This window comes from Scaptodrosophila lebanonensis, unplaced genomic scaffold (assembly GCF_003285725.1).
Source record: "Scaptodrosophila lebanonensis strain 11010-0011.00,11010-0021.00 unplaced genomic scaffold, SlebRS2 tig00000001-arrow-pilon, whole genome shotgun sequence".
Taxonomy (NCBI): Eukaryota; Metazoa; Arthropoda; class Insecta; order Diptera; family Drosophilidae; genus Scaptodrosophila; species Scaptodrosophila lebanonensis.
The window spans coordinates 19,538,175-19,550,648 of NW_022060529.1; positions in this window are offsets into that span (position 1 = coordinate 19,538,175).

A 12,474-nucleotide genomic window follows, 5' to 3' on the forward strand; every position below is an offset into this window, starting at 1 on the left:
AACTATCTATAATTCCCGTTTCTGTTCCTAACTGTTTCTTAACTCCATAAAATTGACCAAACTTGATTTGAAGTGATTGTCAGAATTTCGATAAACTCTCTTAATTTATGAAAATTTGACTTCTTTAATCGAATCCCGAAATGGGAACAGAAATAATATGGAGGAAAAACAACAGTACAAATTTTCCTAAAATTAGATTTGAATATTTCTATCATTTTATAACAGAAACAAAGTCAATATATGGGACTATTTCAACTCTTTGATATTTAAATGTTTTTTCCGTAAATATATATCCTATGTAATATATATAGATTAAATATTTATATAACAGTATAGGATCGCTTAGCTTTCGCCAGTCAATATCACTTAGACGCAGAAAACCGCCCGATTCAAAAAAAAAAAAAAATATCACTAAGGCACTGGCTAAAGTGGATGTTACGTGGAGCTAGGACATCCAAGAATAAAATGTGGCCTCTGTGGCAGGTGCAAGTTGGCGGGGATCATGTTGGCCTGATGATGCGACAGCCAGGAGAGCGCCAAGAGATACCCCCGTGTTCGCAAGCTCCCTTTTTGAAGACGGACTTGTAGCTTGCGGCAATTCTCTTTGAAAATTGGGACCAACTGTTTCGTCCAATTGTAGACGACGACTGCGGTAAAATATAGCGTTTGGAGCAAGATCAGGCGCTTCTGGAGGTAATACCACAAATTCTATATAATTTCAAACTCTCCGTTTTCATAGCATTTTTGAAATCTTCAAGCCATTAAAAGGAGTAGATTCTTCGGTTAGGTAGTTTAAATACATAGTTTAATAATATATAATCATTTAATTTGTGTTCGCTAGGTGTCTGCTGAGAGTTAGGTTAGATAAGCTTAGATAAGGTTAGGAACTGTTAGTTAAGGTTAAGTGAAGTAAGGTTAGATAAGGTTGGCTTAGGTTAGGTAAGATAAAGTTTAGTTTCTACGGTTAGGATAAGGACAAACTAGATGAGGCACGTCAGGATTAGTTGTACTTCCTACTGCTCTTTACTTGCTAGGACTATAGAAACATTCGAATTTCGCTTGGGTAAAGGCGGTGGACAGTTGGGGCTAGTGGCGTAGTCATTTGATTCGCAGCGTTCATTAATCAAGTAATTAAACTGTTTCGGCAACTCGTATTCGTCGTCTTGAAACTGCATGTTGCTGAAGGAGTCGTTCAGAAAAGTGGACCCTGACTGAATGCTGGTCAGTCTGGATGGCGATTTGGCAATAGGTGCGCCTGGGGTTTCGGGCAGTCGTCTGTAAGTGAAAAGGACATGCAATAGTATAATTAAAGCTTTCAAATGAATATTATTCAGGCTTACTTATTGGAACTGTAGAGTGTTGGCTTCGTTCCCATGTATTCGGATTCCGTAATTGTCGATACGTAGCACGTTTTATCCGACTCCTTGATAACCATCACGTTTTTGGAGCCCTCTAACAGATCCGGATATGTTTTAATGCCCAAGTATGCGATAATGGCTCCAAAGAACGTGGACATGGTAAAAATTAAGCATATCATCGCTATTGTAAATCGTTTCTCGCTCTCCGCAATCCAAACCTCGTCATTGCTGCTGGTAGATTTTTGCAGGGGAACGTGCAAAGGCTGGCAATTGAGTGGCGATATAGCCACTTCATTTTGGGCCATCATGCAGAAAGTGTAGGTGTGGTTCTGCGTTAGTGCACTGATGAGCACAAAAGGATCCTCGTATTGCATGCAGTTGTAGTCTAGTTGTGAGGTTTCCTTCCCGTGTATATCATTGTCAAAGTGCTCGGTGAACCACATGATTTTCAGTTCATCCGAAGAGACATAGCCCTCAATTGAAGCCAGAACGGTGAAGTCCTCATTCAATTCCAAGACGAGATCATACTTTGGAACCTCATAGGAGAACATATTCAAAGCGCGAGATTCCCTTGTGTGAGGCTCGTCTTCGGAACTGCTGACAGAAACAGTTTCCGAACAACCAAGCTGCATTGTGCTGTTTATTATTGTGGGAATGTCTTCCCCGGTTATTAAATAGTCGCGCGAAGTTGATGTTTCCGGCGTAGTCTTCATATCCGTATCATCCTGAATGTCATTTGTAGTTTGTTTAGTTCCTTTTGTAGTTGTTGTAGGAGCTGAGGGATCTATGTTCATTTCTTCGTCAAATGGCAGTTCGCTCTCATGTTCTTCTTCGCAACCGAGTTCCTGAACATCCAGCTCATCGAAATTCTTGCCGAAGAGATCATTTGGCATACGGCAATAGAGCGGACTCAAAAACTGACTACTATCGGCCGTATAGAACTCAACTAGAGGGCGCACTTCACAGCTGCAGTTCCAATTATTGGGCTCCAACTCGAGAAGGAAGCGGCTGTCTGCATTCAAATGGCTGAGCACATTAGCGCTTATTGTTGTAATCTGATTTTGGGCGAGACTAAGAATCAGCAAATTTTGTCCAATATCTTCGAACGCATCGTCCTCGATAAATGTTATCGAACAGTCATCCAAATAGAGCGAAGTCAGATGAGGTGTGCCGACAAATAAACGTTTATTGATCCCTCTCAATCCGGTGAAGGTATTGTGACTCAAATCAAGGTACTGTAGCTTGTTGAAAAATATGTTTTCGAAAAGACTTGAGTCGCTTCGCAAGATGATGCCCGCATTAAGGCGCAGATGCACCAATGTCGTCTGTACCGGCTGCAAAAAGGCAATGCTAAGGGCGGGCAGCTTTGAATCTATCTCCAGTTTCTCCAGTGAGTACAAGCCGAGAAGGGCGCCCGAGTTTACTTCATCCAACTCAAGATCGATCCAGCTCATATGGAAAACCCTAGCAAACATTTCCGTGTTGAAGGCGCTACTTCTTATTTTTCCCAGCTTGCTCTTCGTCAGTATGATTTTCAAGACGGTGCGGTTGGAGATGCTCCACTGGTCCTCTATGCAGTGCCGGTTCTGGTTGACTAATACAAAGTCTGTGGCCACGTTGCAAGTACTAGTAGACATTAGAGCAGCAGTGTCCTTATATATATTATCATTGCCGGAGCAGATAATACGGCAGGAGATCTCCGTACAACCTTGCTTGATCGGCAGAACAATGCCCTCGGACACGTAAGCTCTCCTGCATAAATTTTGAGTAAATGCAAATTAAAATCGAGCTCTACTCTTGTACATGCTATACCCATCCCCTGATCCACAGGCCTACAACTTAAATAAACTATGACAGAACAAATATAGTTGAAGCTTTGAAGAGACGGCTTGGAAACTACTGCTTTGATTTCGATGGAAGTTTACTATATAAAAGAAATCTGTGACAAACTTCATCTGTAACTGGATGAGACACGTATCTACAAGTATATCAAGTTTGGTCCCTTTCCTGGTTTGACTCTAAAGTTCTGCTAGAAGATTACTGCTTCTGTGATAAACTTCATATGTAACTGGATAAGCCACGTATCTATATCAAGTTTGGTCCCTTTCCTGGTTTGACTCTAAAGTTCTGGATGTTCAGACGGACATATCTATTGCTTCGACAAGTAATGCTCTTCATATATATTATACTACAAGTACATATTATATACTATGGGTTTTTGCTATTCCTGCAGAGACTACCTATTACATTGGGCTTTTAGACCCTCGAAGTATACCCTCGCACACTTCAGATGCAGTTTATAAAAAGTTTATATAGTATACAGTATAATTTGCTTAGCTGTCTCCAATACTTTGCACATACTTTTGAGGCAGTAATCGTAAAGAGGCAGCTAACATAACTTTAATTTTAAAGAACAAATTTATATTTGTGTGCACCTTTTCGTTGGCGCTTGCGCAGATTGTTGGTTTTTATCTTACTGTTTAATAATACGGTTAGTTGTTGTTCTGTTAGAATTTGTCAGCAATAATTTGCAGATTTTTTTCTAATTTTTAACCGAATTAATTATTTACTATATGTATGCACTGAAAAACAAAAGCCACGATCTAAGCAATAAACGGTAGTACAAAAAATATGTACACACTGCCATTCTACATGAATATAAAGGGACCGCCTGATTTCAAAAATTGTTCCTAGATGGCGCAGCCAACTTTCTTAATATTCATAGAAAATGACAAAAAATGACTGCCGATATGACGCGCTTCAGAACAAAAGGCTGTTAACTTGGATGCACCAAACGTAATTATTTTCACACGAAATCAACTTAATGCAGCCAAAAGGAAATTTCATGCAGCTATTTTGCCGATGCAGCTTAGTATCGGGATAATGTATATCACAAGCATTCACTCACTCTAGGGTCCTCGATACATAACTATCATGTCCCTCGTCCATCTCATCACTGCTATCGAATTCAACAGCGTTGCTGAGTCCAGTCTCATTAATCACGTTTTGATTTTCGTTACTGTTCTGTCGCAGAGCCATATAAAATACAGTTATTATAATGCAAAGGCCGACTGTTAGCAACAGCCAAGCTATGATTTGTATCCAAATATCGGTAGCATAGCCCGCGGCGTTCCTTTTGGAGCTGAAAGTCACGTTTATTGTGAGTATGTTGTGGAGAATGGAATGTACGTGTTTGTATTAGCCATTTGAATTGTATATGATAATGATTAAAACTTATTTGTAACCTTCATGCTAACTATATAGCTACTATACGAGTAGATGTGTGGCACGTGTTAACTCAATATATACTATTATTTGGTCCGAGCTCGCTCTTAATTGGCGTCATTATCTTTTGAATTACATTAAATTTTCAATGGTTTTCTTGTGACCAAATAAATTAACAGTTAGCAAAAGCAAAACTAATTTCAACAATTTGAAGGGCATTAGCTTTCGTTTTGTGTCGTCAGAAAAGTTTATAAGAATTCAAGTCTATAATTATAATTGTGTATAATAATTTTCTATATTATTAAACCAAATAATCTGCTGCGATATTCTGCATCGGAAGCTCATCAAACAAATGGAGTAATGAGATGAGATAACACGAAACGTGCAATCCTTATCATACTATTGAGATATCTATTAGCCAAATCGAACATCAGAGCTATTTTTATCAACACATATGTGTACTAACAGGTAACTAACACATCGAAGTTGCACGCTCGATTTAATGGAGGGAAATGAAAACACTGAAGCAAGGCTATACTCTATTTGATTTTTTGATTTTCAAATTATATAATTTACAGATTACCTTTACTGATCAATTTCAAATTTGTTTTATCCTGCCTGCATATATTAAAAACAGTTAATTAAACAGCATGTTGTGCATAATTTAAATTGCTCCCGTAAAAGTTAAACTTACTCTTGCAAATATTTATATCTGCAACTAACGAAATACTTATAGTCAGCGCTAGTTGAAAAGTACTGTGATTATATTGTGTCCATTCTTGTATAATCACAGTTTGCTCGTTCATATCAAATATATAGCAGTAGCTTTCTTATTGTATATCTTAAAATTAATATAACCTGGCTTAAAGAGTAGCTGCTCGTATTTACTTTTCATTTTCTCGTCTATGCCAAATACCTTTGCTCCAAATCTCCTTTGCTGCATTCCTTATTTTTGAACTGTTTTTGCGACTTCGACATTACAATACAAACGTTTATACCAGACTGTCTAATACGAAAACGAATAATAGTTAGTACAGCAGTTGTGCAGCAATTTGCTTATCGCCCAACTGATTATTATCTGCTGATAATTTTCGGGGAATTAGATAACCTTTAATGCAACAGCTCCATTAATTCCAAAAACAAAAATCAATAGGTTGTTAGTGCCAGTTTTCGCCCAAAGAAAACTCCCTTTGAATCATTATTTTTCATCCGAAAACATGATACTATCAGAGATATTTTATATCACACACGTAAGAACTATTCGCAAAAAAGCAAAAGATTCATTAAGTTTTAATCTAATGCTGTTTGGAGGCGAAAAAATGCAATGCTAAGAAATTTAAAAAATATGGAGTTTATGGATTGTAATTAATATTCATACCGCCTTTCAATAGAACTCTCTTTCTCTCTCAATCTACAGTTTAAAAACATTTCTTTTAATGATCTTCGTGTAAATCTCTCTCTGTAAGTTGGGACACAAGCTTTTTTATTTGAATATTTTCCTTTACATTGTTTAAGTAATCTAATTATCTCTTAATTCGAATTAAGTATCGCTCTTCTACTAACTTATTAGAGGCAATTATGTTCTTAGTGGTTTACCCTAGATATAATGATAAAAGAAATATATATATGATGTGATTTTCCAGAAGATTACAATTTTTTATGAGAAGCAATACTTAATCGGTAAGACTATCTAAATTGCATATCCATTTCATTTAATTGTGCGAAGCTATTTGATTCAAAATAGCTCTTCGTACAATTCCAGGCTCTCGTAAACATTATTATCGGCTTTGGCTGGATTGGAGCTGCTGAGTGGCTTTATATCAAGCTGGCTGGAAGGGGGAACTGAGGGCGCCCGCTCCCCCGGTGACATATAACTGCTGGATTCTGTCTGATATAGCTTCGCCTGCTCCACCTGCCTGTAGTAGGCAATGTACTCACAGTTCTTGCTAATCGAATTGGGACTTCTGCGAAAATACCAAATGGAATCAGCTTGTATTTATTTCTGAAGAGCTCCACAGACCGACTCACCTAATGCCATACTCATCTTCCACGCCACTTCGAGGTATTAGCATCATTTGCTTAGAATCGCGATTCGGTCGAATCAATCGACTGCTGCCACGCATCCAAGTGGGATGAAACCAGAGAGTCGCGTAGACGGCTGCAATCCCAGCGATTACAGAAACTAAAATGCCTGCGATTCCCAGGCTTACGATGAGGACGCAGTGCGCCTCGAACCAGGACTGAGTTAGCACGCAGACCATGGTGCGGTGCGAGCGACAATTGAAAGGCGACGTAGTGCCGTCCTTCACGACCAGACAGAAGACATATGAGGTGGAGCAGAACAAGTTTTGTACTTGCACCGATATTTCGTAGTTCGCGACATTAACCACATCGCGGATGGAGGAGTCGTACTCGCAGAAGTACACGAACTGCCCCTTCTCAGCTTCAAGTTGGGACAAAATGATGGAGACCTCAGTGCTTGTCTCGTCCTCTATTCTAAAAACAGCATCATACGGCACTCTGGTGCTATTCTTCTCCTGGCCCTTTGGATTCACGCAGACCAGTTCGGCATCAAGAGGGGAACTGATCTCTTCCGATTCGGTTGTTGTGCTTATGGCATCTGTTTCCAGATCATTAGTGATAGTGGTTGGATCTGTTTCCAGATCGTTAGGGATGCTGGTTGGATCTGTTTCCAGATCAATAGTGGTAGTGTTTGGTTCTGGAGATGTGGGCCGTGCTGTAGTCAATCGCGTCGGCGGAGTGATAACATCGCTAATAGTAGAAGGAGCTGGGGAGGATGTTGTTGTGCAGTCCAAGCATATTGTGTTCATTGCCTTTCCCGCCTGCTCTGCTGGACTGAAGCATTCGGGGACTTTCTGCAAGTCCTGTGCATGGTCGTTGACATATTGGATCAGCTCTTCGTTATTGCAGCTGCATTCCCAGGCATTGCCGAACAGTTCCATGACTATGCTCCTCTCTATCGCAGTCTGCACCAATTCCGCACTTAGGATCTGCAGGTTGTTGTCACTTAAGTCCAAATATTGCAACGTACTGAAGATGCCACTGGTCGGACTCCAACCCACTTCTGAGAGCCCGCAATCAGCCAACAGAAGCTGCTGTAGAGCTGGCATATTCTCAAATGTATCGTTTGTGATTTGGCTAGAAAAGGTATTGCTGTTCAAGTCTAAGATTTCGAGATTGGGAAAGAGGCTGGAACCAAACCAGGTGCTCGGTTCGGAGAGTGCGCCGGCTTGCTTCCTGATTGTTATCCATCGCAAATTGTCTGCTAGTGGCTCAAAAAAACCGACGCCTTGTAAATCTTCAGTTGCATTGATCATCGTAAAGTTTTGCAAACTGTTGAGGCCTCGAAACGTTAAATAGTCCAGTTTTTTCAGCTGCGTATTTGAGAACTTCAACTCAAACAGATTGGCCATCCCTTGAACAGCAAAGGCCCCATCCGCTATCCCCGTCAATGAACAGTTCTCAACAGAAAGACTGTACAGAGAGAATTCGCCTTTGAAGAGATCTGCAGTCATGACGTCGTTGGGAAATTGGCAATTCTCAAGACGTAAATAATAATTTGACTTGCAATAAGGCCACTGCGTCTCCAATTCCTCGGCCACACCAACCAAATTCGCATTACAGATCACGGTGCAGCTTAAGTGGAGCTTACATGTAGCTATGGCTTGGACTTGTGAGTCCAGTAGTAGGGCCGGGATGATATCCGTTGTTTGAGACTCGGTTTCCCTCGCGTAACGATAATTACTAACTGCTGCGTTATCGGTTTCTATTTGTGGCGGCTCATAGGAAAAATCCACGTTGCTGAGTATCAGCATTAGGACGAATAGGGCGAGGGCAGGAACCAAAATATACTTCATCCAGCGCACTCTACGCGGCTCGTACAAACGCTCCTGCTGCTTCTCTCTCTCCTCATTGATCAGATCAAAAGATTTTGACTTGAACATTACTCCTCAGACAACTATTCGAAATTATACGGTTTTCGTAAACTAGCGGACACGGCCATCGGCGTACTAATTGACAACGCAATTCACTTCGATTTGGAAAATTAGTTTACCTTGTTATCTGCCAATACAGCCAATTAGTTAACGAGGGGTGGCTGATTAGATTAGGAAGTGAAAGGGCATGCGGCATTTAATCAAAATAGATTAATTGTCATCCTTGCAATACCCTCTACCCAAAGGTGAAAGTGTTTGGATATAAGAAATGGGCGGGGCAGAGATCGATCGGGGAAGAAACAAACTCTTAGCGAGTTTATTTTTGCTTTTAATGATGTCTCGACCGTTTATTTATTATTGTCTGAAGTTTAATCAAAATCTGTTCATTATATTGTGACGCTGCTATAGGAATGGTCCTGGTACCAACAACTTTTTGACGAATTGGTAACCATCTTAAGTTTCATCCAAAGTGGTTCAAGATCGGAAGAAAAACCACACGTTGGACCAAAAACTGTTTCGACCATAATCTTACATTTGATCAGAAACGGTGAGCTACTGGCTGAAAATAAAGTTTATTTTAGCTGACTGCAGGGGAAAAAGGTGTGTACAGGGTATTCAAGAGTCGGTCATCATTCATCATCGTTCTTATCGTACTGGCAAAAATCGCTACAGTGCAGAATACGAGCGAAAATTGATTTTAGTTTATGAGAATCAGGCGAGCGCTATAGGATTGGAAAAGCTTCTCTTTTGTATAATACAAGTATGTACACATCTAGTTATTTATTCAACCCACTAGGGTGGATACGGTTTAATATTTAAATATACGCACGTAAGATGATTACAAAGTACTGTCCGATTCACTGTTCAGAACCTTTGAATATTCGGCGCTGGCATCGCTGATGCGGCTGAGTGGCGGCGGTACCGGCGGCGACGCCTCTGCCTGTTCCATGGGTAGCTCCGGCAGAGGATCGTTGGAAACCCGTTGGGTACGCGGTGGTATCTTGGCATAGGTAATGCTGCTGTTCACGGGAGAGGGCGATCGCGATGCGCAGGTATCGTAAATCTCGGAGGAAGGTTGTGAGGGGGCCGCAGTCTTTGGCACTTCGTCGAAAGTCAAATAGGCCGGAATCACCTCATATAGATTGGCATTCATATAACTGACACTGCTGGCATAGCTGTCCAGGGAGCTTCGACGCGACAAGCACGCCAGCGAGCTAAAAGCATGCATTGGCAATATATAAGAAGGAGGAGGAGTTTGGAGTAGGAGGAGGGGAGCTACTTACCGATGAGTTTTGCTGCGAAAGAGCATGGCCTCTCTCTGCTTCAGCTGGTCCGCCGTCTTGCCGCGGGGCAATACGATGACTTCGTCAGAGCTATCCTTGGCCCTTATAACCCGTTTGCTGCCCTTTATCCAAACGGGCTTCCGCTTCAGAACAAGGAACACCAACAAAATGCCCAGAAGCATAAAGATGACCACACCGAACACCACAAGGGATATGCCCTTAACGCGCATGCTGCGCGAAATCCAGGAGTTGTAGTAGGTGTCCAAGTTGCCGCTAATGTGGATGGACTTGCAACTGAAGGGGGAGACGACAGTTTGTAGGGGCTCGACCAGACAAAAGGTGTATGCCATGTTGGGAACCAGGTCCGTCACAAACGCCTCCAACGCTATAGTGAAGTAGCAGCCGAGCCCGTACTCATCCGGTTGCTGCTCCATTAGCTGATGATCTTTGTTCGTCTTTGAGAACCAAAGTAGTCCGAGAGTGTCGGGAGCATCATCTTCCGGCTCCAAAGTAATTTTAACGGTGAGCGCCTTATAAGCTATGGGGAAAAAGTCCACCGCCGGCCAGGTGATGCCTTGATTACCATTTCCACTATCATTATGTCCACTACTATCCGTAAAGCACTTGAGTGGTAGCACATCGTAAGTGGCCCCAGTGGAAGAGGTTGTTTTCTCAGAGGTGGTGGGACGTGGCGTGGTTGTGGTTGTGGTTGTTATTATGGTTGTGGAGGCCATTGTCGGGACTGAGGTGGCGGTTGTTGTGTTGATTTGCGTGGTTGGACCTACGGACGCCTCAGTTATGATCGGTTCCTCTGATGGTGCTGGCTCTACACCTTCACATAGGCGCTTGTCAAAAGCTGACCAATTCTCGTACATCTCTGGTGTTGCGCAAACAACCTGCGGCTGACTGTAGGAGAAGACTTGGGTCATGTTCCGCTGCAGCTCACAATCACACTGCCAGGGATTGAAGTCGGCGTATGTGCGCAGCTTTTGGGAGACCTCTTGATATCCGAAAATGTAGGAAGACAACGTTTTCAGTTCGTTGTACGATAGATCCAACAGCTCCAAATACTCCATGCGTTGGAATATGTAGTCGGGCAGATACTCAATGTGCGAATGCGACAGCAGAAGGCGTTCCACCATGGTCAGCTTGATGAAGCTGTCTGAGCATAGCTGATCTCTGAAATCGTTGTAGCTGAAGTCCACATTGGAGAGGGTGCTTAGGACGGGGTCAGTGCCCGTGATGTTCTGAACACTATCGATGCCGATCTGAAGCCGCAAAGTCTCGATCTGATACTTCACATTGTTTAAGAAGTCCGGGTGTACGCAGCGCAACGGCACCTCCTGTTGTGTGATGTAAAGCTGTCGAAAGGTCTTCGAAACATTCAAAAAGAATCCCTTCTCGAGCTCTTCCAGCTGCAGTTCCTCGAGCATGATTGTCTCGAACTTCGCACCTGCAAAGGCGCCCGACTGCACAGCCGTAACGTTCGAAATGCCAATATAGAGCCTCTCGACCCTATCGGTAAAGGAGCCGAGAAAGTCAATGGGTATAGTGGCGTCCACGAATTCATAATTGAACAGCTCAAGCGTGCTAATAGTGTCGCAGTGCTAAAACCAAGAATGGGATCGGTATATCGGGTGTACGCATTTAAACTTCAAGAGAAGCCAGTGAACGATTACTCACATAGTTGGACTTCTTCATGGCGTACTCTATATCACTACTAATCTCATCCTGCCGTCCATTGAAGCAAACGAAGCTGCATTGCATTTGCAGACAGTTGGGCGGTGCGGCGGTGATGGTAATGCCTAGATAGGGACTGTCGCAAAAAGGTACGCAATTGAACAGAGTGATAAACAACGATAACAATAAAATCAATAAGCAGCTGCTACACTCAGAAAAATACATTGAGTTCTACATGCTTGAAAATCGACTTGAAATTCCTTTCACTTCAACCAATTATTATTTTATTACTAAAGCTTGACGGACTGGCTAATAAACCTTTCCCCAACGGGTCAGCGATTCTTCACCTTTTTTTAGCTTTTAATTATATTTTGTCTTTTATTATTTAAGTATTTTAATTTGTTATTTTAATTTAATCATACTTCTTTATCTTTTATTGCTATTCTTCTTCTCTCTTTCTCTTTGTGTTAGGTCTAATAACGTCTCTGACTAATTTCTGTTGAGAATCGGGGCTTTAGCTTATATTATAACTTTTATTATTTAAATATTTAAAGTTTAATTTGTTATTTTAATTTCACCATACTTCTTTATTTTTTATTTGTATTTTTCTTCTCTTTTTCTCTTTGTTAGTTCTAATAACGTCTCTGACTACTCTCTGCTGAGAATTGAGGCATAGCTGGCCGTTTCCCCCATCGAGTCGGTTCGTTATTAGATATTTTTGGTATTTCTACTTGTATAGGCTTTGTTTTTCTTAGTATAAGTTCTGTATTGTTATCATTTTTTTCACATTGTTAAAATAAATAAAATAAAAAATATAGTTTTCTGTACTACAGTGCTAATTCTAAATGCTCAACAATTTTTAAATCAGGAAAAAATCATAATAAATAAATGCTTTGGTGTAAGCATTTCTTATGATTTTAAGAATATTATTACCAATTTCCAAGGCGAGCGAATATTTATTTAATACTTGTA